Raw genomic sequence first — 23124 nt, 5'->3', positions numbered from 1 at the left:
TATCAAAATTATATTATTCTAGAAATTTGAATTAGTTTTCAAATGATCGAAGAAGGGACTTGGAAAAGTTTCTATTACAACAATTTCTCTTCTGATCTGTTCCAGCAAGCAGCTACTTCTTATGGTTAGGAAGCAACATCAGGCCTTAGCTCTCAACATTTAGGAGACAAGCTGCAGAGGTAGAGAACAGTCCATTTGTTAAGTACCTGTTGGATACTGTGCCCTGTGCTAAATGTTTTATAGCAAAGGAAGGGAGGCAGACAGCTGCCTCTGAGGAAGTTATCAGAATCATGTGGAAGACAGCACAGTGCTGTCCTAGAGTCAGATTTTCTGGATTCAAATATCAACTTAACATTGCTGTTTTACCTGGGGTAAGATAATTAATTTCTAAGCATCAGACTTTCTATCTGTAAAACAGAAATTATCATAGTATCTATACTCTGGGCTTTTGTGAAAATTATATAATATAAATGGTTAGTTTAGATCCTGGCATGTAAGAATAAGCAAGGAAGTCTAAGTTATTATTAGTATTATCTCTATTATTCAATACACCTACATGTCTTATAAAATACTCATAAAAGCAAAGATCAATAATATCTGCTTGCAGCAAGGGGCAGTGGTGCACACCAGTAATCCCAATGACTTGGGAAGCTGAGGCAAGAAGGATCACAAATTCAAGGACAGCCTGAGCAACTTGATGAGACCCTGTCTAAAAACAGGGATGGGGGGATGTGCTGGGAAGGTAGCTCAGTGGTAAATAACCTTGGGTTAAATTCCCCCATACTGCAAAAAATAAAACAAACAAAAATTGTTATCTGCTTGGTCTATGAGAACATATAGGAGTTTGACAAAACATACTGTAGGCAATAAGACCGATAGAAAGTAGGAAACATTTGTTTTATCATTTTAGTTGACTTAATCTTCATTACAAAATTATTTCACAGAGTAATTAAACAACCTTTCCAGAATTTGAATCCAGATCTGACCCTGTCTAAAAACTATCCGTGCTCTACTAAGCAGTCTCTCAAACTTTAGTGTGCAACCTGCAAAGAGCTTGGAAGAATAATAGGTGTGACATTAACTATACGTCAGAAAATAAGAATTACTGACCACATTTTACAGATTTGGAAACTGAGGCACAGATAGATCAAGCAACTTGCTATGGCTATATATACATACATTTAGTGAGTAGCAGACTAGAACTCAAACCCTGACTGAATTGGCTCTAATGTCTGAGCCCTGTCCATTTACCAGTCACTTTTTCTTCAGACCAGCTTTACCAGTCTGCCTTTTATCATTTAAGTAATGGAACCTATTTTCACAGAACCTATTCTTGTGAAAAGCCTAGCACTAAATGGTTATAGGTACAAAAACAACAACACTCAACTGTGATTCTGGAATTAATTATTTATCCCTGCTCTGCTCTCTTGCCTGGGTCCCATACATGTATTTCCAATATGGTTCTAATGTTCCGTATTCTCTACTCTACTTCTGAACTTCTATTCCTGTTATTCTTTTCTGCATTTTTTTCTCATTACCTTTCAGTACTATTTGGTTCATTTCTAGACAAAACTTGAAGAGATTTTATATCCCTTCTTAAGCTATAGGGTTGACAAGGGAAGGATGAATCCATGGGAGATTTATTTTCTACCACCTAAATACCTTGAAAGAGTAAGCACTTAATAATATAGTTGTTGACTACTTCCATTATAAAAATATTTGTTGTAATAGGATTTTGACCTGTATTAGGAAATCTGGCTGAGAAACACAAACATTCCTCTGTCTAGTCCAAAATAAATGATTTATGAAACTTTTCAGTTGCTTCTTTGTAGTCAGAATAAGTTGATTATCTCTGTGGTGATTTTTTTCTAGAAAAGAGGCTTTAAAAATAATTTAGTATGAATCATATCTCTAAAAAATAAGCAATAAATCTTCCGTTTTCATTTAGATTAGAAAGTTAATTCCGAACAATCGACTGCTGGGCAGGGTTCAGTAAACTTTAGTCTACAAAACAAATACAGTATACTGCTTGCTTTTACATTTTTAAAACATTGGTTAAAAAAAAAAAGAGTTCAAAAGGACATCATTTCCTGACACATGAAAATTATATAGAATTCAAAACTTGAGTGTCTATGAGGTTTTACTGAAACACAGACATACTCCTTTGTATTAATAGCTGGTATGTACTACAACCACAGAGCTGAGTAGTTGTAACAGATCAACTGACTCACAAATCCTAAACTCTTTACCTTCTGGACCATCAAAGAAAAAGTTTGCCAAACCCAGTACTAGAGCTATCCTAAAGTATGACCTCTTTAGCAATGACTATATATCTTGGTCTGAAAATACTTCAATTATCTAAAATAACGATCATTATCAGGCACTACATTTTTTGTAAACTAATGACTACCTTGTATTCTAGAGTCTTTAAATATATGCCAGTGGGTATACGATCAAGATAGTACACTGGCTTAATGCATACATACTATTATTATGAAAAAGTCCTTCAAAATTAATGTGTCTTAATAATTAGTCTATAAAACATAATTTTAATTATCTTGTAAGGTTCAATACAGGAAAAAAAATTGAATCCAAATCATGGGGAAATTGATACTAAATACCATCTGCTCCCTAAGGAAAGACATTGGAGCTTCCTTTAGCTTCACTTTAAATTATCATTTAAAGGATCTTTGGTTTATCTAGATATATAAAGGCAACAGCTGAAATAAGTTTGTATATTTATGATTCTCCAATAACCAGGCATTTGAAATGTCTTGAGATGACCATTGATGTCTAGTACTGTTTGTTATGTATTTAGTAAAGGTTACAGCTGGATATATTCAATGTAATCACTCATTTATATAATCATACCCACTTTCCCAACTACTCCAAACAACATATTAAATGTCCTCCTGAAGACTGGCAGAAGTTAGGAGGAAGATGGAACAGAAGAAAACATTAATATTAGATCACTACCTTTTAAAGCTTCAAAACAATCTGTTATATAATGATTTTGCTATTGCTAATTATATCTTTAAGATCAATCCTTTATCAGTCCTCATTATAATACAATCCTGTGTGAAGTGAATTTAGCAAGATAACTGGACACTTTATGCCTTATGATTCTCACATTCTTTCATCAGTCTTCTTTTGCATTCTCATCAGTATGCATGGGATTTTCATTGAACTTTAATATTCCTATTTGAACATAACAAACCATAATGAGTATAAAAGTGTATGTGCAAATTAAAGCTCCCATTAATCACTGAGAGACTGTAAGAAGGCATGAAAATACTTGATGAAGTGTACATTCTTCAAGTCTCCATAGGTTCTATAAATGTCCAATATATTTTTAGAAGCATTGCCAATAGGTTAAATGAGATATCATACCACCAGATTCAGTACTTGATCATGCAGAAGCAAAATTATGGAAAAGTTACCAATAGTGTGCATCCAAACTTCACTTTAGGAAGAGACTAAAATAAAGCCTCATCTTTTAAAGTATGATCTTGCCATTTCTGACTGCTGACCTTTATAAAGAACAACATGGAGACAGAACATGGCAGAGAGAGGAAAACTGCATTCCAAGCTGCACTGTGGCTCAGGAGCAAAGCAGTGGATGTATAGCTTCTCAGCATGGTGGGTAAAAGAGGGATTTCACTACAATTTAATAATGGACACTCAAAGTGGCTTAGGGACTCAGAAATGTAGGTACAATAAATAAAGAGTAAAGAAAACATCAAAGACAATCAAGTGTACCTGGATGGCCGATTTGGACTCATCACAGGAAGAAGGAGGGAAATCACAGTCTTGGTAGGAACAAATGTAAGGTCAAAAAATGCTGCCCACAAAAGAAACAACCAATGAAGTGGAGAGAGCGCCTACAGAATGGGAGCAAATTTTTACCACATGCACATCAGATAGAGCACTAATCTCCAGGATATATGAAGAGCTCAAAAAAATTAACACCAAAAAATAAACAAATAAATAATCCAATCAATAAATGGGCTAAGGAAATGAGCAGACACTTCACAGAAGACAATATAAAATCAATCAACAAATTTATGAAAAAAATGTTCAACATCTCTAGCAATTAGAAAAATGCAAATCAAAATTACTCTAAGATTTTCCCTCACTCCAGTCAGAATGGCAATTATCAGAAAAAATCAAGCAACAATAAGTACTGGTGAGGGTGTGAGAAAAAAGGTACACTGATTCATTGCTGGTGGGATTGCAAAGTGGTACAACCACTTTGGGCAAAGCAGTATGGAGACTTGGACTGGAACCACCATTTGACCCAGCTATCCCACTCCTAGGTCTATATGCAAAGGACTTAAAAGCAGCACATTACAATGATGCAGCAACCTCAATGTTTATAGCAGGTCAATTCACAATTGCTAAACTATGGAAAAAGCCTAGGTGCCCTTCAATAGATGAGTGGATAAAGAAACTGTGATACACACACACACACACACATACACACACACACACATTGGAATATTACTCAGCCTTAAAGAAGAACGAAATTATGGCATTTATGGGTAAATGGATGGAGTCGGAGAATATCATGCTAAGCAAAGTAAGCCAATCCCAGAAAACCAAATGCCAAATGGCTTCTCTGGTAAGTGGATGCAGAACCATAATGGGGAAGGGGTAAGGGAAGAATGGAGAACCCTTGGATTGGGCAGAGGAGGGGGGAAGAGCAGGGGTATGGGGGGAAATGGTGGAATGAGATGGATATTATTACTCCTATGTATGGGTATGATTGCACAAATGATGTGACTCTATATCATGTACAACCAGAGAAATAAAAAGTTGTGCTCCATTTGTGTAAAAAAAATAAAATGAAATCAATTAATAGAATAAAATAAATGCTGCCTAATCTTAGCCCATCTAGAGGCTGCAGAACATGCTGGTACTTTAAAAGTATGCTCTGCATCTCATCTGGCCACAGAGACCTGAAGTGGGAGCCACATTGGGGTAAGCATGTCACATCAGCAACTGTGGAACCCAGATCAGAAAACACACACACACACACACACACACACACAATAACCCAAACCCACACACAGCCATGATATCCTGACAAGCACCTATCCAGTGATATAGGCTTGGTTTGATGGAACATGAGTGAAACATGTGTTGAGTAGATTGTACCCAGGAGGACTGGAGTCAGAAGGGCAAAGGGGAGCCCAACGTGGTTCTCCTTTGTGTCTAGCTATCACATGACTAGCTGAAGTGGCCAAGAGTCTGAGTGGGTGAGGGTGAATACAGTCAGGAACTAAGACTGGGAAGGCCGTGCTCCTGGGCAGCAGTGAGTAAAGGGTCTGCCACTTCGACCCCATGACTGGATTTCTTGGGAGGCTCCTTAAACCAGAACCTTCATTAAATATTGATTACTATCGAGCTCTAGGGGGTGGGTGAATCTAGTCTCTCCAAAGAAGGCACCACCCAAAAAAGCCCCTGAGGCCTCATTAGACCTAAACACCACCTATAGGAACTCCCTTCACAGAGCACTGCAGAAACTGTACCCTGGGAGTACACATATTTGGTTCAAATAGACAAAATGCCAATTGATAGTATGTCCTAACCCATCCCACCTCATATTGGTGAGAAGAAAAGCTGAATCTTATATTAAACAGCTTTAATCATAGGCCACTCTAACTAGCAGCGCAGAGAGCAACACAAAAATAGGAGGGGTTAACAACCCCTCCCTTGCTGTATCTGTAACTCAAGAAGAACTGGAAAGAAAGAGTATTGGATATAGACTGTGACTACCCAATGTGGTCAACTATTCTGACTACCTAAATGGAGAAGATTCTTTCACTCTTTACTAAGATTTTGGATTTAAAAAATTTTTTTTTCAGTTTTTTATTATTAGTTGTTCAAAACATTACAAAGCTCTTGACATATCACATTTCATACATTTGATTCAAGCAGATTATGAACTCCCATTTTTACCCATATACATATTGCAGATTCACATCGGTTACACATCCACTTTTTTACATATTGCCATACTAGTGTCTGTTGTATTCTGCTGCCTTTCCTATCCTCTACTATCCCCCCTCCCCTCCCCTCCCCTCCCATCTACTCTCTCTACCCCATCTATTGTACTTCATTTCTCTCTCTTGTTTTTTTCCCCTTTCCCCTCACTTCCTCTTATATGTAATTTTGTATAACAATGAGGGTCTCCTTCCTTTACCATGCAATTTCCCTTCTCTCTCTCTTTCCCTCCCCTCTCTCGTCCCTCTTTACTTTTTATTATTATTTTTCCTTCTGTGTGGGTGTTCGTATAGGATATACACATGTGTGAATTTTGGCTGTGCTGATTGGTGCAGGGACATATATACATATATTTATTTGTCTCTTTTTCTCTCATTTTGAGCATTTTTAAAACGTAAGCATTGTTTTGTGAGGGCTCAGGTTTTTTGGATTGTATATATTGGTTTGGTTTGGTATTATTTTCTTTTTTTAATATTTATTTTTTAGTTGTAGTTGGACACAATGCCTTTATTTTACTTATTTTTATGTGGTGCTAGGGATCGAACCCAGGGCCTCACACCTGCTAGGTAAGCACTCTACCGCTGAGCCACAGCCCCAGCCCCCTATTATTTTCATTTGCTTATTTCTCTCATCATCTCCAGCTAAAGGCCAAATTCTATTGTTTTCTCTCCCTTTCTCCCAATACCTTGCTTCTATTTTTTCCCCCTCCTGTACAAACATTACCTGTTATATCTCTTCTGCATTCTCTTTGTTCACTTCTGAAATTGTAAACTCTTTTATAACTACCTATCACATTTCCTTTTCCCACAAATAACTGTATTTTTGCCATATTTAGGAACTAATCAGTTTATATAACTCCTGCCTCCGCCATTAATGCTGATACAATCATTACTGCTGTGGATGACAGAGTTGACACTGCTGTTTGTTTTAAAGCCAGATCTAGTTCATGGTTGATTTTTTTCACTGTTGATAATTGTTGAACCCACCATTCCTCTTTATTGGTGGCAATTAATGTTAAAGTTGTCATAGTAGGAATAAAGTATTTACTTTAATACTGTTTATTGTTTGTTGTTTGCAATGGTTGTAACTATTGTTTATTTTGCTGCATTCTGTGAACTGCTGGAAACCTACAGGGACACGAAAAGTTCACAGGTTAGAGACACTGCTGCTGAACTAAACACTCCCTGACTTTACTCCAACTCCAAGAAGTGAGAAGACAAAAGACCAAACCAATAACAAAGACACAAGGAGGAATAATCACAGGATGAACTCAGGTCCTATCCCTTGTCATTTAAACATACTTAGAAAACAGATGTCTCAGAATAAATGAGATAATTACAAAAAAAAAAAAAACGTGCAAAAAAGGGATAGAGGAATACACTTCAATTGATGGGCAAGATCAAGACCTCTGAAAACACATAAACAAATCCCACCCTCCAATCCACAATCCCTCAATAAATGATCCCACTGATAGTAAGGTGGACAAAAACCCAGGGAAAGATTAAAAAAAAACATTTATAGTCATTTATAAATGATTATAAAAATGACTATTAAAATTTTCTAAAATTTTATGATGAACTAAAAGATGATCTATGGAAGAAATTAAGAGATCAATTATAGGAGATGAACCACTTTAATAAAGAAATAGAAATAGTGAAAAGAAACCAAGCAGCACTTCTAGAAATGAAAGACACAATCAATCAAAGTAAAAACTCACTGAAGACACCACTAACAGATTAGATTGTGTAGAAAATAGAACCTCAACCCTCAAAGACAGAACTTTAGGCATTAATAATAGGCTATATGATCTTGAGTATACATAAGGAAATAAAAGAAAAATATCATAGAATGTGACCAGAATATACAAGAACTCTGTGACAACTTTAAAAGTGTAAACCTGAGAATCATTGGGATAGGAGAAAAAGAACATGGACATACAAACTAAAGGCACAAAGAATATTTTCAATGAGAAAGTTACAGAAAATTTTTGCCATATAGGAAACAAGACAGACATCCACATATAGAAGGCTTACTGGACCCCAAATAGGCCTAGTCAAACAAGAAGCTCACCAACACACCATAATCAAAAGGCCTAACATAGAAAATTAGAAAAGAATATAAAAAGCCACAAGAGAGAAACATCAGGTTATATTTAGAGGCAAACCAATAAGGCTAACTTCTAATTTCTCATCTCAGACCCTGAAAATCAAGAAGCGTGTGGAATGAGATTCCAAGTTCTAAAAGAAAACAACTTCTACCAAGGATAATATATCCAGCAAAATGCAGTTTCAAATTTGAGGGGGAAATAAAAACTTTCCATTACAAGAATAAACTAAAAGAATCGATAAGCACCAAGTCAGCACTGCAAAGAATACTCAGAAGATAAACTGCACACAGAAGAACTAAGAGACAATTCCCAAAGCTTACAAACAGAGGAAATTAGAAGACTAATCCACTAAATGAGAATCAAGACAAGATAAAATAAATCAAGAATCCAAATGGCAGAAAACCACAAACACATATCCATACTAACACTGAATGTTAATGGCTCAACTTCCCAATTAAAAGACAGATTGGCAGAATGGATCAAAAAACAAGATCCAACTACATGGTGTTTACAACAGATTCATTTTATAGGTAAAGACAACCACACGCTGAAGGAAAAAGTATGGCAAAAATATGCCATGCATCAATCCAAGAAAGCAAGCAGAAGTAGCTATTCTCATATATGTCAAAGCAGATTTCAAGCAAAAATTAATCAGAAGAAATTAAGAAGGCTACTACATCCTAGTAAAGGGAACAATCCACCAAGAAGATAGGACAGTAAACACTTATGCCCCAAATACAAATGCACTGAATTACAGAAAAAAATACTCCATTGGAGTAAATCCCCCAGAGACCCCAACACAATAATCCTGCAGAATTTCAATACATCCTTATCATTAATTAACAAGTCACGAAAGCATAAAATCTATAAAGCTATCTCCAACCTAAACAAGACTATAAATCAAATGGACCTAACAGACACCTAACAATAGCAGACTACCGCAGGAGTTCAGGCCTGGACCAGATCTGCCCACACCCACTTGCATGGGACCCAGGGCCAGGATCCGCACTGCAAGAAAGGAAGACACATAGACAACATGAAAAAACAAGGGAGGAAAGTGCTCCAAACAAACCAGGATACTACAATAACAGAATCCATGGATAGTGAAGTTGATGAAATGTCAGAGAAGAAGTTCAGAAGGTTCATAATTAAAATGATTTGTGAATTAAAGAATGACCTAAATGAGCAAATACAGGTAAAAATTGATCACCCCAACAAGGAGATAAGAGAGCAAATAAAGGTAGCAAAAGATTACTTCAAGAAAGAGATAGAGACTCTGGAAAAAAAAAAAAAACAGTCAGAAATCCTTGACATGAAGGATACAATAAATCAAATACAAAATTCAATAGAAAACATAACCAACAGACCAGATCAGTTGGAAAAAAGAACATAAGATAATGAAGACGAAGCATAAAATCTGGAATATAAACTTGACCATAGAGTGAAAATAGTAAGAAACCATGAACAGAACATCCAAGAATTATAAGACAGCATCAAAAGACCAAATCTTAGAGTTATAGGGATGGAGGAAGGCACAGAGTTTCAAACCAAAGGAATGCACTATCTCTTTAATGAGATAATATCAGAAAATTTCCCAAGCATGAAAAATGAATTGGAAAACCAAATACAAGAGGCTTACAGGACACCAAATGTACAAAATTACAACAGATCTACACTAAGGCTCATCATAATGAAAATGCCTAGCATAAAGAATAAGGATAGAAAGTTAAAAGCCGTAAGAGAGAGGAATCAGATCACATATAGGAGGAGACCAATTCATATCTCAGCAGATTTTTCAACCCAGACCCTCAAAGTCAGGAGATCATGGAACAACATATACATACCTCTGAAAGAAAATGGATGCCAACCAAGAATCTTGTATCCAGCACAACTAAGCTTTAGATTTGATGATGGAATAAAAACCTTCCATGATAAACAAAAGTTAAAAGATCCAATAATATGCTGTCTCCAACAGATTCATCTCATAGGAAAAGACATCCACAGACTGAAGATGAAGGGTTGGGAAAAATCATACCACTCACAGAAGCAAGCAGGGGTTATCATCCTCATATCAAATAAAGTAGACTTCAAGCTAAAATTAATCAAAAGGGATAAACAAGGGGACTACATACTGCTCAAGGGAGGGCCTACATTAAAAAATGAGAGCCAGGTGCAATGGCACATGCTTGTAATCCCAGTGGCTCCAGAGGCTGAGACAAGAGGATTTCAAGTTCAAAGTCAGCCTCAGCAAAAGCGAGCCGCTAAGCAACTCAGTAGGTTCCTGTCTCTAAATAAAATATGAAACAGGGCTGGGAATGTGCCTCCATGGTAAAGTGCCCCTGTGTTCAAACCTTGGTATCCCCACCTCCACCTCTGCCAAATTAAGAGAGATCCCAAGTAAGTGAGCTTGTACTCCACCTCAAGGCCTTAGAAAAAGAAGAACAAACTAACCCACAAAATAGTAGAAGGCAGGAAATGATTAAAAGCAGAGCCAAAAATCAATGAAATTGAGAATAAGAAAATAATACACAGGACCAATGTAACAAAAGAGCTGGTTCTTTGAAAAGATGAAAAACATTGACAAAACCTTAGCCAAACTAACCAAAAGAAAGAGAAAAGAAACAAATCAACAGGATCAGAGATGAAAAAGGTGATATCACCACAGATCCTTCTGAAATTCAGAGGATTGTCAGAACCTATTTTGAAAATTTATATTCCGATAAATTGGAAAATATGGAAGATACTGACAAATTTCTACACACATATGACCTGCCTAAATTGAATCAGGAAGATACAGAAAACCTAACCAGACCAATATGGAGTAATAAAATTGAAATGGAAATTAAAAGCTTTCCACAAAAGAAAAAAATCCAGCATCTGATGGATTCTCAGCTGAGTTCTATGGGACCTTTACAGTACTAACTATAGTCTTTGTCAAATTATTCCATGTAATTAATTAACCCTCCCAAATACTTTTTAATGAAATCAGCAAAACCAGACAATGAAGCATCAAGGAAAGAAAACTTCAGATCAATATCCTGATGAACAAAGACTTAAAAATCCTTACATAAAATATGAGCAAACTGATAATCAGAATAAGATATATTCCATGCTTATACAGTTATACCAAAATGGATCCTAATATCATGTATAACTATAAAGAATCAATAAAAAATATCACACACAAAAAATTAGCAAACTACATTCAAAAACACATCAAAAAGATAATATACCACGATCAAGTAGGTTTCATTCAAGGAATACAAGGTTGGTTCCGGATATGCAAATCAGTCAATGCAATTCATTACTTAAACAGAATTAAGGACAAAAAAAAAATCATAGGATCACCTCAACAGATGGAGAAAAGACCTTTGATAAAATGCAACACTTATTCATGTTAAAAATGCTGGGGAAGTTAGGAATTGAAGGAACTTTCATCAATACCATGAAGGCCATTTATGACAAACCAAAGCCCTCATCATACTAAGTAGAAAAAAATTAAAAGCATTTCCTCTAAATTCAGGAAGAAGACAAGACTGTCCACTCTCATCAATCCTATTAAATTTAGTCCTAGAAACATTAGCAGAGTGATCAGGCAAGAAAAGGAAATCAAAAGGGGTATAAATGAGAAAGAAGAAGTCAAACTCTCTTTTTGCCAATGGTATGATCCTATAACTAGAAGCCCCAAAAAACTTCACCAGAAGACTTCTAGAGTTTATAAATAAGTTTAGCAAAGTAGCAGGATACAAGACCAACACCCATAAATCAATAGTTTTTCTACATTCTAACAGTGATTCAACTGAGGAAGAAATCAAGAAAACCATTCCATTTACAATAATCTCAATATAAAAAAAATTGGGAATTAACCTAACCAAGGAGGCAAAAGAACTCTACATTGAAAATTATACAACACTTAAGAAAGGAATTGAAGAAGACCTTAGAAGATGGTCTTGAATAGGTGGAATTAATTTTGTCAAACTGACCATATTACCAAAAGCAATATACAGATTCATTGCAATTCCCATCAAAGCACCAATGAAATTCATCACAGAATTAGGAAAAACAATTCTTGAATTCATTTGGAAGAATAAGAGACCCAGAATAGCCAATGCAAATCTGATCAAGAAAAGCAAAACAGGAGGCATCACAATACCTGACTGGAAATTATACTACAAAAATGTAGTAACAAAAACAGCATGGCATCAAAATAGGCATAAAGACCAATGGAATAGAAGTGAAGACACAGAGACAAATCCACATACCTATAACTGTCTGATATTTGTCAAAGGTGCCCAAAATATATTTTGGAGAAAAGACAGACTTTTTTTTTTTCAAACAAATGGTGCTGGGAAAACTGAATAGTTATATGTAGAAAAATTACATTAAACCCCTATCACCCTGCACAAAACTCAAGTTGAAATAGATCAAAGACATAGGAATTAGACCAGGAACTTTACAACTTCTGAAAGTAAACACAGGGTCAACACCCCATCATACGGGTGCTGGCACCCACTGCCTAAAACAGACTTCCAAGTGCAAGAAATAAAACCAAGAATCAATAAATGGGATGCCATTAAACTAAAAAGTGTCTGCACAGCAAAGGAAATGATTATAAGCATGAAGAGAGTGCTGAGGGAATTGGAGAAAATCTTGGCCAGCTACCACTCTGATAGGGGATTAACATTCAGAATACAGCTCTGGCTGCCCATGAACGTGGTAAGCAGAAGACCAGAGCCTAGCCTGGGGGGCCCAGTCAGCCATCCAATCCGCTTACTGCTGAGCCAGAGGTGGGAGGGAGCCCAGTCAGCCAACAGCACCGCCCGCCCACACGGTAAGCAGACGACCGAGCGGAGCCAGAGGCAGAAGGGGGCCCAGCCAACCATCAGCCCAGCCACCCGCCCTGCAGACCTGGGGGAGGGGCTGTCATGGGGTGCTGGGGTTCAGACTGAAGGAGGCACAGAACGCAGAAACTTGGCTTCCGGGTCATCAGACAGAGCTCTGGACAAACATAAGGTCTCCCCTAACACCCCTCACCTCATCAAACACGTTAGGAGAAAAACAGATGGAACCCATCTTGGAAAATCCCACCAACCTTTAAAACCCTTCAACCAGTGGGCATGGCTAACAGTGCATTCCCAGACGGATCAGGCACCTGGTTTCCATCTCAGAGAATAAAAGTAACAGAGGCTACACTAGGAAGCTCAAGTCCTCTCACACTAGCTATCTCCACCACCCTGAACACAGGGACTCAAGCTAGGATTAGGCAATGCCACCTACTGGAAGGGAAAAAAAATAATAGAGTTCAGAGAGACTTTTTTTTTTCTTTTCTCACTTACTTTCTTTTTCCCTCCCTCTTTTTTCTCTTTCTTTCCTTATTATTTTTCTTCTTCTTCTTCTTTCCTTCTTACTCCCTCTATCCCACTTTCAACCCCCTAAATTTTACTAACTATAAGTAGAGTAATATTCTAAATACAGATAGGAGTTTGAATCTATACATTCTTCCATTAATTACCCATCTATTGGTTAGAGCTCTCCAAAGTTGCTAAGATAGATTAACTCCATACCCTCACTCTTTTCCCCCTAAACATAGCATCCTACACCTGAAATTCAGTTTTCTTCATGCTACCAGAAATGGTAGGCCTTTTATGAGACTAAGGATTATATTTTTAAATGATAATTGAAGCTAACATAGGTAGACATAGAGCCTAGCTATAAATGTATAATAATGAAAACTTGTGCTTAAATGATGTACTATTGATATTGGGAACTGTTAACATTTCTTTCTCCACAAAAGAGGGACTTTGGACCTAAACAAGAGCAATATAAATTTATAAGGGGAAAATCAATAACACAACAGTTTCACAAAGCTAGAAAGAAACGTGAGCAGTATGAAAAGACAAGGAAAGAAAGGACCACAAACAATGCAGGTCAATTCAACATTAAAAGAGGTAATATCTGCAGCAGATGGAAGGTTGGATAAAGAGTTCAGGATATTCATGCTTCAGATGATCTGGAGTCTCAAGAAAGACATTAGACAGCAAATTCAGACAATGAAAGATCACTTTGACAATGAAATATATAAATAAATCCAAGAAGCAAAAGATCAACTTTACAGGGAGATAGAGGATATTAAAAAAAATATAAAAACAAACAGAAATCCTGGAATTGAAGGAAACAATAAACCAAATTAAAAACTCAAATGAGAGCATTACCAGCATAGTAGAGAACTTAAAAGATAGAACATCAGACAACAAAGACAAAGTATTTCAACTTGGAAAGAACATAGACAGCTCAACGAGACTGTTAAGAAACCATGAGCAGAACATCCAAGAAATATGGGATAACATAAAGAGACCAAAGTTGAGTTATTGGGATACAGGAAGGTATAGAGGTCCAAACCAAAGGAATGAGCAATTTGTTCAATAAAATAATACTAGAAAACTTCCCAGACTTGAAGAATGAAATAGAATGCCAAATCCAGAAGCCTATAGGATGCCGAATGTGCAAAATCACAAGAGATCCACACCAAGACACATTATAATGAAGGTGACCAACATAGAGAATAAGGAGAGAATTTTAAAAGCTACAAGAGAAATGAAGCAGATTACATTTAGGGGTAAACCAATTAGGTTAATGGCTGATCTCTCAACACAGACTCTGAAAGCTAGAAGATTCTGGAACAACATATTTCAAACGCTGAAAGAAAATGGGTTCCAACCAAGAATCGTATATCCAGTGAAATTAAGCTTCAGGATTGAAGATGAAATTAAAACCTTCCATGATAAATAAAAGTTAAAAGAATTTGCAGCTAGAAAACCAGCGCTACAAAAAATCCTTGGAAAAACATTACAGGAAGAGGAAATGAAAAATAACAATGAAAACCAACAGTGGGAGGTAGTACAGTAAAGGAAAAACTAATCAAAGAGAAAAATCATGTTAAGTAATAAAAATAAACAAATATGGCTGGAAGTACAAACCATATCTCAATAGTAACCCTAAGTGTTAATGGCTTAAACTCACCAATCAAGAGACATAGGTTAGTAGATTGGATAAAAAAAAAAAAAAGATCCAACAATATGCTGCCTACAGGAGACTCATCAGATAGTAAAAGACATACATAGGCTGAAGGTGAAGGGTTGGGAAAAATCATACCACTCACATGGGCCTCGGAAGCAAGCAGGAGTGTCCATACTCATATCAAATAAAATAGACTTCAAGCCAAAGTTGATCAAAAGGGATAAAGAAGGACACTACATACTGCTCAAGGGAACCATACACCAACAAGATATAACAATCATTAATATATATGCCCCAAACGATGGTGCAACTATGTTCATCAAAAAAACTCTTCTCAAGTTCAAGAGTCAAATAGACCACAATACAATTATTATGGGTGACTTCAATACACCTCTCTCACCACTGGACAGATCTTCCAAACAAAAGTTGAATAAAGAAACTATAGAACTCAATAATACAATTAATAACTTAGACTTAATTGACATATATAGAATATACCACCCACAATCAAGCAGTTACACTTTTTTCTCAGCAGCACATGGATCCTTCTCAAAAATTGACCATATATTATGTCACAGGGCAACTCTTAGACAATATAAAGGAGTAGAGATAATACCAAGCATCTTATCTGATCATAATGGAATGAAACTGGAAATCAACAATAAAAGAAGGAAGGAAAAATCATGCATCACTTGGAGAATGAACAATATGTTACTGAATGATCAATGGGTTACAGAAGACATCAAGGAGGAAATTAAAAAAATTTTGAAAACACAGACACAACATATCGGAATCTATAGGACACAATGAAAGCAGTTCTAAGAGGAAAATTCATTGCTTGGAGTTCACTCCTCAAAAAAAGAAAAAAACAACAAATAAATGATCTCACACTTTATCTCAAAACCCTACAAAAATAAGAGCAAAACAACAGCAAAAGTAGTAGAAGGCAAGAAATAATTAAAATCAGAGCTGAAATCAATGAAATCGAAACAAAAGAAACAATTGAAAAAATTGACAAAACTAAAAGTTGGTTCTTTGAAAAAAATAAATAAGATCGACAGACCCTTAGCCATGCTAGAGAAGAGAAGAAGAGAGAGAACTCAAATTACTAGCATACGGGATGAAAAAGGTAATATCACAACAGACACTACAGAAATACAGAAGATAATGAGAAATTATTTTGAATCCTTATACTCCAATAAAATAGAAGATAGTGAAGGCATCGATAAATTTCTTAAGTCATATGATCTGCCCAGATTGAGTCAGGAGGATACACACAACTTAAACAGACCAATATCAATTGAGGAAATAGAAGAAGCCATCAAAAGACTACCAACCAAGAACAGCCCAGGACCGGATGGGTATACAGTAGAGTTTTACAAAACCTTTAAAGAAGAACTAATACCAATACTTTTAAAGCTATTTCAGGAAATTAAAAAAGAAGGAGCTCTTCCAAACTCATTCTACAAGGCCAACATCACCCTGATTCCTAAACCAGACAAAGACACTTCAAAGAAAGAAAACTACAGACCAATATCTCTAATGAACATAGATGCAAAAATTCTCAATAAAATTCTGGCAAATCGGATACAAAAACATATCAAAAAGATTGTGCACCATGATCAAGTAGGATTCATCCCTGGGATGCAAGGCTGGTTCAATATAGGGAAATCAATAAACGTTATTCACCACATCAATAGACTTAAACATAAGAACCGTATGATCATCTTGATAGATGCAGAAAAAGCATTTGACAAAGTACAGCATCACTTTATGTTCAAAACACTAGAAACACTAGGGATAACAGGAACATACCTCAACATTGTAAAAGCTATTTATGAAAAGCCTCAGGCTAGCATCATTCTAAACGGAGAAAAATTGAAGGCATTCCCTCTAAAATCTGGAACAAGACAGGGATGCCCTCTCTCACCACTTTTATTCAACATAGTTCTCAAAACACTGGCCAGAGCGATTAGACGAAAAAAAATTAAAGGCATAAAGATAGGAAAAGAATAACTATAATTAGCACTATTTGCGGCAACTTCACAGAGGAAGATGGAAATGGATGGTATTAGAGCAGATTATGCTGAGTGAAGCCAGCCAATCCCTAAGGAGCAAGTGCCGAATGTCTTCTTTGATATAAGGGGGCGCGATTCAAAACAGAGCAGGGAGGAATAGCATGACAAGAAGATTACCATTAAATAGGGATGAGAGATGCATGGGAATGGGAGAGAGAAGGGGAATCGCACGGAAGATGGAAGGAGACCCTCATTGCTATGCAAAATTACATATAAAATGGTGTGAGGAAGAAAAAATAAAGTGGGTAGAGAGAGGTGATGGGAGGGGAAGGGAGGGGAAGGGGGAATAGGAAGGGTAGCAGAATACAATAGACACTAATATAGCTGTATGTATAAACGTGACTGTAAAACCAATGTGATACTGCAATCTGTACACGTGGAAAAAAAAGAATTCATACCCCACTTGAATCAAATGTATGATATGTCAAGATCATTGTAATGTTTTGAGCAACTAATAAAAAAAGTTAAAAAAACATTCAGAATACACTAATAACTCAAAAAACAACTCCAAAAATAAAACAAAAAACCCAATCAATAAATAGGCAAAAGAACTAAACAGAAAATTCTCAAAAGAAGAAACATGAATGTCCAACAAATGTATGAAAAATGTTTTAATATCTCTAGTAATCAGGGAAATGCAAATCAAAACTACACTAAGATTTCATCTCTTTCCAGTAAGAATGGCAATGATAAAGAATACAAACAATTAATGCTGGCGAGGTTGTGGGGGAAAAGGCACACTTGTACACTGTTAGTGGAGAGTGGAGACAACTCTGGACAATCACTCTGGAAAGCAGTATGGCGATTCCTCAAAAAGCTAAGAATGGAAACACATGACTCGACTATCCCACTCCTTGATATTTCTCCCCAAATTAAAAACTCAACACACTATATACAGCAACACAGCCACATCAATGTTTATGGCAGCACAATTCATAATAGCTAATTTATGGAATCAACTCAGATGACTTGTCAGTAGATAAATGAATTAAGAAATTGTGACACACACACACACACACACACACACACAATGGAGTTCTACTGAGCCATAAAAAAAAGAATGAAATCATGGCATTTGCCAGTAAATGGATGGAAATGGAGAATATCTTGCTAAGTGAAATTAGCCAAACTCATAAACTTAAAAGCTTAATAATTTTTCTCATATGTAGAAGCTGGAGTAAAATAAAGGAAAGGGTAAAGAAAGGATAATATAACATAAATAAAAACAATCAAATACAAATTAACAGAGGAGTGAAAGGAAGTCTAGTAGAGAAGAGGAAGGAGATTGGGAGAGAGGAGGAAGGACTGAAAGGAAAAGGGATAGGGAAAAGGGAGGATCATGAACTGAAATTGATTTCCATGCATGTGTCTGTCAGGATGAAACCAACTACTATGTATATTATAAAGTGCTAATGAAAACAAAACAAAATAAAAAGATGACGAAACAAAAAAGAACAACAAATATAAGGAATGTATGTTTTCAACTGTTAAAAAACCTTCAAAAGAAATGACAATATGAGTCATTTTTTGATTACTTACCTTTAAATATATGTTTAAGGATAGAAGTAGATTAAATTGATATATTTAAGTTACAAATTTTATGGTGCTCATAGTTGTCACTATTCTTTTTTCTTAACTTTATATTGAGATATAATTTTCATACAAAACAATGAAGCCATCTTAAGTATGCAATTTCACAAGTTCTGACAAACATTATACAACCCTGTAACCAGCAGCACAATCAATACATAGAACATTTCCATCACTCCAAAAAATTCCCTAGTGTCTGTTCACATGCAAATATCCACTAACCCTACCCAGAGCTCCCAGGGAAGGAGTGATATACTTCCTGTCACAGTAGATTAGTTTTGCTTTGTGTATAAATGGAATCTTGCACTATGCACTCATGCATCTGGCTTATTTTACTCAGCATCAAATTCTTGAGGTTCATCCATGTTACTATGTAGAGAAAACACTCTTCAGTATGGACAATCACCCCTTCTACCTCAGGGTATATATGCCTGTGGATCGCTCTGCCCCTTCAGTAAAGGCAGGATGGTGAGTATGAGAACACAGCAAAGGGGCTGAGATGTAGGTGAGTACATGATGAGATGACATAAGACTATGTCAACCATCTTGCTGGAAACCTTCACCACCTTGCTAGCTGTGAGGGGCAAAAATAGCAGCTGTTTGGTTGCCCCATGTGCCAAGAAATTGCTAGTGATCTTTAGGACTCAGGATGGCCTCTGACCAACACCCAGCAAAACAATGAAGCTTTCAGTTCTACAACTGCAAGGAACTGAATGCTCAACCACTACCAAAGTGGGAAGGGGGATCTTTGCCTAGTCAAGTCTCCAGATGACCCAGCCCTCGATGACACCCTGATCTCAGCTTCACAAGACCCTAAGTAAAGAATACAGGTAGGCTATGCCTGGGCTCCCAGCACATAGAAACTGTGAAATAATAAACCTGTGTTATTTTAAACTGCTAATTTTGTGATAATATTGATACCTGGCAATAAAAAAAAAACACAATGAGCTTATCAGCAATTCATTCTAATTGCAGGACAGTATACCAATATGTAGAAATAAATTTCTTTATCCCCTCATTAAATGGATAAATATTTAATTGTGAAAAACTAACAGAAATTAAGAAAAAGTTGTCTACCTTTACCAACCATTTTTACTCCTCATTGTTGTGCAAGCCCTTGCCAGTGTCACAAGGCTGAGTGTTGGGGGGGCTTACTCATTGAATAAAAAGAAAGAATATGTTTTTTATGTATACAATCCAAATTAGTTTATAATAAAAGTAATACAATTAACAAGTAATTTTAGCAATCTCACATAAAATACACAGTTGATGTACAAAAATCAATTGTATTTCTATGTAACATCAATGAATAATTTGAAATTGAAGTAAAAAAAATCAATTAATAATACCATCAAAAAGTCAAGAAACAAGTATTAATTTAATAAAAATATGTATAAGATTTATAGTTGAACATTAAAAAACTACTAATGAAATAAAATAAATAAAGACCTAAAGAATGAAGAGAATATACTGTGTTCAGAGATGATAAAGGCTCAAACCTCTTTAAACTCATTTATAGATACAATGGATTCTCAATCAAAATATTAGGATTTGTTTTCTAGAAATGTATGATACTAAAAAAAACTCATGGAACAACAAAGGGCCCAAATTAAACCAATTTTGAAAATGAAGTTAGAAGGCTCAGATTACCTTATTTCAAGACTTACTACAATAATCAAGACAGTGTGGCATTGACAAAATGACAGACACATAAATGCATGGTTAGAATAAAGTATGCAGAAACATACTTTAGACCCCCCCCCCCACACACACACACATACAATAAATTATCTGACACGGGTACAAAGCATTTCAATGAAAAAAAAAAAAGACAATCATTTAAACCAATCTAAACTCTTCTATGCTACTACTGAGATTGAACAATGGTATAGCCACACTAGAAAACATTTTTGTAGTTTTTTTCTTAATGTAAAATCTATATGTACCATATGACTTGGTAAATCCTGTGTAAGATATGAACTTGAAAGAAATAAAAATTTAATTTTACAAATGTATATATGAATTTAGATAGTGGCTTTACTCTTAATTGCTGTAAAATGGAAATAACTCAAATATCTTTTTTTTACATTTTTTTTAGCTGATAGACCTTTATTTATTATTATGAATAATGTGGTGCTGAGAATTGAACCCAGTGTCTCACACATGCCAGGCAAGTGCACTATCACTAAGCCCCAGCCTCAGCCCCCCAAATATCTTTTAACTAATGAATGGATTAAAAAAAAACCCAGAATTCTACTCAGGAATAAAAATAGCACAAATGAATGCATCACAAATTATTAATCTAAGTGAAAGAAAGCGGCCTTCTGCTTCTAGCCAAGATGAAGCAACTGGGACAAGTTATATGAAACAACAATTTTAAAGACAGTGGACAGAAAAAAAATGAAATAAAGTGGTTTCCAAGAATGCTAAATAAAGGTTACCCTCATAATTGCTCCAGTTTGTTTTGCGCTTCCAGCTTGTGACTGTATTTTTCAGAAGACCCAAAAAACTCGACCAGAAAACTTCTAGAAGTCATAAATGAATTCAGCAAAGTAGCAGGATATAAAATCAACACCCATAAATCAACTGCATTCCTATACATCAGTGATGAATCAACTGAAAGAGAAATTAGGAAAACTATTCCATTTACAATAGCCTAAAAAAACATTTGGGAATCAACCTAACAAGAGAGGTGAAAGACCTCTAGGATGAAAACTACAGAACACTAAAGAGAGAAATTGAAGAAGACCTTAGAAGATGGAAAGACCTGCCACATCCTTCAATAGCTAGGATTAATAGTGTCAAAATGGCCATACTACCAAAAGTATTATATATATTTAATAAAATTTCCATTAAAATTCCAATGACATTCTTCATAGAAATAGAAAAAACAATCATGAAATTCATTTGGAAAAATAAGAGGCCCAGAATAGACAAAGCAATTCTTAAGTGAGAAAAGTGAAGGAGGCATCACAATATCAGACTTTAAATCTGATATTGTGATGCCTCCTTCAAGGCATGGTATTGGCAATGAAGACAATGGTACAGAATAGAAGACATAAAGAAAGGCAAACCCACATAAATAAGTTATCTCATACTGGACAAAAACGCCAAAACATACATTGGAGAAAAGATAGCCTCTTCAACAAATAGTGCTGGGAAAACTGGAAATACGTACATACCAAAATGAAATTAGACTCCTATCTCTCACAAAACTTAACTCAAAACTGGATCAAGGACCTAGGCACTAGATCAGCGACCCTGTGCCTACTAGAAGAAAAAGTAGGCTCAAATATCCATCATGATGGTTTAGGAACCAACTTTCTCATCAAGACTCTGAAAGTAGAAAAAGCAAAATCAAGAATCAATAAATGGAATGGTATCAAACTATTCTTCACAGCAAAGGAAACAAGAATATGAACAGAGAGCCTACAGAATGGGAGAAAAATCTGCCACCTGCACCTCAGGGAGAGCACTAATCTGTAGGATGTATAAGAAACTCAAAAAACTTAACATCAAAAAAATCAAATAACCCAATCAATAAATGGGCAAAGGAACCGAATAGACACTTCACAGAAGAAGAAATATGATTGTTCAATGAATATATGAAGAAATATTCAACATCTCTAGCAATTAGAGAAATGCAAATTAAAACTACACTGAGATTTTATCTCACTCTAGTCAGAATGGCAATTATCAAGAATACAAATAACAATAAATGTTGGCGAGGATATGGTGAGAAAGGTTCACTCACACATTGCTGGTAGGACTGCACATTGGTGCAATCACTATAGAAGCAGTAGGGAAGATTCCTCAGAAAATTTGGAATGGAACCACCATTTGACCCAGTTATCCCACCCTTCGTCATACAACCAAAGGACTTAAAATCAGCATATTACAGTGATGTGGCCATATCAATGTTTGTAGAAGCTCAATTCACAATAGCTATGCTATGGAACCAACCTAGGTGCCCTACAAGAAATGAATGGATAAAAAAAACGTGGTACATAAACACAATGGAATATTACCAAGCCATAAAGAAGAATGAGATTATGGCATTTGCCTATAAATGCATGGAACTGTAGACCATCATACTAAGTAAAATAATCCAAACCCTCAAACCAAAGACCAAATGTTCTCTCTGATACGTGGATGCTACACACAACGGTGGTGGTGGGGAATAGAAGTTCACGGGATTAGACAAAGGGGCATGAAGGGAAGGGAGGGCAGATGGGAATAGGAAAGATTATAGAATCAATCAGATATACATGAATGCATGATCAGTGTAACTCTACATCATGTACAACCACAAGAATGGGAAGTTAC

At 35.9% G+C, this 23124-nt stretch overlaps 1 protein-coding gene across 2 annotated transcripts in view; it reads right to left on the bottom strand.

Annotated features, from left to right (window-relative positions):
• Window positions 1–23124, bottom strand: part of Ndufaf2 (NADH:ubiquinone oxidoreductase complex assembly factor 2) — a 184491-nt gene that overhangs the window by 45670 nt on the left and 115697 nt on the right. The gene's annotated exons all lie outside the window — the stretch shown is intronic.

The sequence above is a fragment of the Marmota monax genome, unplaced genomic scaffold, assembly GCF_021218885.2.
Source record: "Marmota monax isolate L192 unplaced genomic scaffold, Marmota_monax_Labrador192_F-V1.1 WCK01_AAM20220418_F8-fsc00037, whole genome shotgun sequence".
NCBI classification, from domain to species: Eukaryota; Metazoa; Chordata; class Mammalia; order Rodentia; family Sciuridae; genus Marmota; species Marmota monax.
Note: the sequence above shows the minus strand (reverse complement) of the source record. Positions and strands in the feature narration are given on the sequence as shown.